Below are 4,340 nucleotides of genomic sequence, written 5' to 3'. Positions count from 1 at the left end.
TTGCTGCCTGTGGGCATGAGGACCTGTGCAAGGAGGAAAGACAGTGACAAGTTAGGGGAGACTTCTCTGGGGAAAATATGTTGTTTCTCATGGAAAACCCCCTCCCTGATGGAGGGATGTTTCAGCTCATTCTCTTTGTCTATGAAGTGGGAAAAACATTTCATCACAGTTTAAAATGCAGCTTGGTCATCTGGTTTCCATCAACACAGCTCTGGGGCAAGACCCCTGAGTTGGTGTCAGAACAATAAGTGACTGACACTCGCACACCAACCCCAGAGAGCAAGAGCACCAGAAACAGGTGGAGAAACAGGGAAGGACACTGCAGTGCTACCAGAAGATAAAGCAAGGACAGAAAGGCAGATGGGCATGCTGTGGAACCTTCTCCTGACCCGGCTGTGCTGCTGCCACTCACATGATGACACTGGAGAGCAAGTACTTTTAGCACCTTTTTTGAGTACCACGTTCCAGGAACCCTTCACCTGGAGGTCCAGCTGCTGAGGTGGAGACTCGTGACCTGGACCCCATGGCTTTGGGGCAGAGGGTCTGCTGGGGAGGAGAGGAGACCAGGGGTTACACTGGGAAATGTGTCTGCACTGCAGGGGATTGCCGGGGGGTTCCTAAATCCCGTCCCTGGCATAGCTGGTAGGAGCTCCTTCTCCCTGCCCATGTCTGTGCTGCCTGCAGCTGTGTCTCTGTCCCTGGTCTGCTCCCTGTCAGTGTCACAGACCCCGTCCCACCCGCTGTGTGCTCAGCTCTGTCCTGCTCACACCTCCTGGCACTGCCCAGGGGCAGCTCTGTGTGTGCAGGGGCTCCGGAGCAGCTCAGACCAGTCCTAACGAGAACTGGGGTCTCAGTGTCTTCTCCAAAGAGAGAAATAAATCCCCATCTCCCACTGCACACCCAGACGAGCAAGAGTGGAAAACTGAAAGCACAGACTCCTTCCCTTGCAGCTGTTCCTGTCTCGATGTCGTTGTTCATGAGGCCCCTCTGCCATGTCTGTGGGGGGATCTGGAGCTCTGAGCAGCCCTGACCCACACAGCCCCCTTCAACCCCACAAGCTCCCTGCCTGCCCTGCCGGGGGTCGCTCCTTCCACCCACAGCTGCTGCCATGGGATCTCCCGGGCAGGCTGAGCACTGACCCTGGCAGGCGGCAGAGTCCCTGCCCGGCACAGCCCTGGGGTGCAGGGACCCTGCTCTGCAGGACAGCCCTGGGCACCCCTGGGTGCTCACCCGGCTTCACAGCTGTTCAACATGGCCTGACAAGAGACCCGTCCTTACAGACCCCACAAGCTGTGCCTGTGCCAGTTTCAGGAGATGCCTCCAGGAGCTACAGCTGCACTGCCCTGCACCCAGAGACTTACCATGGCAAGGGCTGCAAAGGTTTCTCCTCCAGTGAGCTCTCAGTCATCCTCCAGTCCTGACCACCTTTAATCTCTCTCTGCCTTGCTCGTCTCCTGAGATCCCCAGGCAGAGCCCTCAGCCCTGCTGCGTGTGCAGAGGAGCTGCTCCTGGGCAGAGCTGTCTCTCTGCAGCGCTGCCGCTGCCATGAGCTCCCTGTGTCCCAGGAGCCCAGCCCAGCTCAGCAGCACAGGAGCAGCCCAAGGCGCTTTAATGACCCCTCTGGTGGGTTTGGTTCTGATGGACCTCACGCCCTGAGGGGAAGCTGAAGAAACTTCTCAGGAAGTCAAACTCAGATGCAAACTCCAAAGTTTCCTGTAATATTAATGGGTCCCACTGAGGGACACAACTGAAGAACTGACCCCAGAGTTTGGTTAGAGCAGAAAACTGGAGGTAGAGATGACAGGTCAGAAAAGCAAAGTAAAGTTCTCTCTGATGCTGCATAAACCTGGATGTGTTTCATTAACCAAAGGACTAAGCCCTGACCCCCAACCCTGGGGAGTCAGATCCTGTCCCTCCCATGTTGCCCAGGGCCCTTCCTGGGACAGTGTGATGTGGGGCTGTGCAAGGCCAAGGGCAGGACTATGGTCCCACACCTCCCAGGTTCCTGGCTGGGGACAAGGAGGGTTTGGAGCTCATTGACAACATTTCCTGACACGGGTGACTGAGGAGTCAGTGGGGTGAGGTGCCCTGTGGGACTTCACACTTACAAACCAGAAAGAGTTGGTCAGGATGGCACAGTCAGGGATGGAAAGTGGAGCTGAGGCTCCTGGGAGATGAGAACAAGGCCAAGAGCAGGATTTCAGGAGAGCAAGCTTTGGCCTGCTGAGGGACCTGCTTGGGTCCTGTGGGATATGACCATGGTGTCTGCAGAGCTTTTCTCTCCCATTTCCTCCCTCCTCTCTCCCACCTGCTGTTGTGCAGCGTTTTTTACCCTTTCTCAAATACAATATCCCAGAGGTGCTGCCAGCATCACTGAGTGGGTCAGATTTGGCAAGGAGTGGGTCCATCTTGGAGCAGCTGAAATCAGCTCTGTCTGACATTGGTCAAACTCCTGTTGTCTTCCCGGAGAGGTGACAACTGTAGCACAGCCACACCTACCCCCAGTTCCAAGAGTTTGTCATGTAAACCCAATAGAGAGTGACAATGTGTTGGGTGTTACAAACTACATGATCATGTAGAAGAAATGGACAAGATCTTCTGTCAGCAACTCAAGGAGGAAGTCACCAGTCAATGAGCAGGTTCCTATGGGGAACTGTAATTGCTCTGACATTAACTGGCCTGGCAAAGTGGCAAGTGCCATCAGTCCAAAGGATCTTGGGCCAACTGCTTAACATGTCTGCATTGTGGGCCAATGAGAGTGATGCTCAACTGGATCTGGAACTGGGAAACAAGGAAGGGCTGGTGAGGGATGTGAACATCAGTGTCCACCTTGGCTGTCGTGACCAGGACACAGTGGGGTCCCAGGCACCAGAGGGGAGGGAGGAAGGCCAGCAGCAGAGCACAGGCGGGTGGGCTCCAGAGGAGAAGACTTAGACATACTGGGGGATGGTGGGTAACATGGTGCCATGGAAGTAGATCTGAAGGGTGAAGGAGCTCAGGAAATCTGATAATCCTTACAGGACAGGCTGCTCCAAGCACAAAAATGATCTCTCCAAGTACCCATGAACAGAAGCATTTATCTTGTGAGGCTGCTCATCTGCACTGATGGAGCTCCAGGGCAATAAGGCAGCACACGGAGGTGGGAGCAGGGGAAGCTGCAAAGTGGGAATTTAGAAACCTTGTCTATGGATGTGGGGATGATGCCAAAGCTGCCCTGGACTTGATAACTGCATGGGAAGGGCAGCAAGATGAGCTGACAGAGCTTCACTTGCAGTAAGAGAATAGACAGGGTGAACATGGGCCTGCTGCTCAACTTCATAAGAGTAGAATCAGACAGGACTGAGGTTCTTCATGGCTTCTTTGCCTCCATCTTCACCAGCAAGGTCTCCTGGGCCTTTGTTCCTGAAGGCAGGAGTCTGGAGAACACCCAGCAGTGGATGGGGCTCAAGTCAGGGGTGACCTGAGCAAACTCAGACACCATTACAGAACAGGAGATGGGTCTCTTGACCAGCTCCTGAACACAAGTATCGCTGTTCTGTGGCACCTGAGACTGCTAGGGACACCCACCTCTTGGTCCAGAGGAGTGTGACTCCTCTTGAGGTGTCCTGGATTATCTCCTCATGCACATGGTGTTTTAGGCAACCCATTTTGTGACATATTCAGTCTTTATCAGGAGATGCTCCACACCAATATGAACTAGAGGCTGCTGATGCCACCTGTTCTGGAAAGGGAGGGAAGGGCGAGCAGGGAAGGAAATAGAAGATATTTGGCTTTCTTGCTATTTATTTTAGAAATGCTCTCTGTTTGGCTATTCCTGAAATTTCTCTAGTCATCCACACCCGACTTGAAGCCTTAGAAAAATGATGCACAGACCTTTGGCTTGTAAGAGCATTTTAGATGTTAATGAGCCCTCTGCTGCCGTGATCCTGAACTGCAGCTACTGAAACAATGAACAAACTTCTAATGAAGTGAAAGGCAGAAGCAAACCCCAAGTTTCTGAGGGTGTTTGGACCCCATGAAGGGCCATCACTGACACAGCTGTGAAGGTAACAACCAGTGCAGGTCCCTGTCCCTGGAGGCTCCTGAAGGAAAGACTTGCAGACACTGGTTCCAGGTGGTGAGGGCCATGTGGAGGTGGCTCTGATGACGTGTCAGCCCTTGATGCTTGTTCATCACCAGAATGGCTGAGCACTGACCCCTGGGACCTGGTAGATCTTTCTCCAATGTTTTTCGAGGCTTTTCCTGTGGTCAGTGTGGGTGTTTTGTGTTTTGGGGGTGGGTTTTATGTCGAGTGCTGTTGCTTTAACTGGTTGTGTTTTTATGATAATTTGTGCAGAAAG

Source organism: Columba livia, unplaced genomic scaffold (assembly GCF_036013475.1).
Source record: "Columba livia isolate bColLiv1 breed racing homer unplaced genomic scaffold, bColLiv1.pat.W.v2 Scaffold_156, whole genome shotgun sequence".
Taxonomy (NCBI): domain Eukaryota; kingdom Metazoa; phylum Chordata; class Aves; order Columbiformes; family Columbidae; genus Columba; species Columba livia.
Note: the sequence above shows the minus strand (reverse complement) of the source record.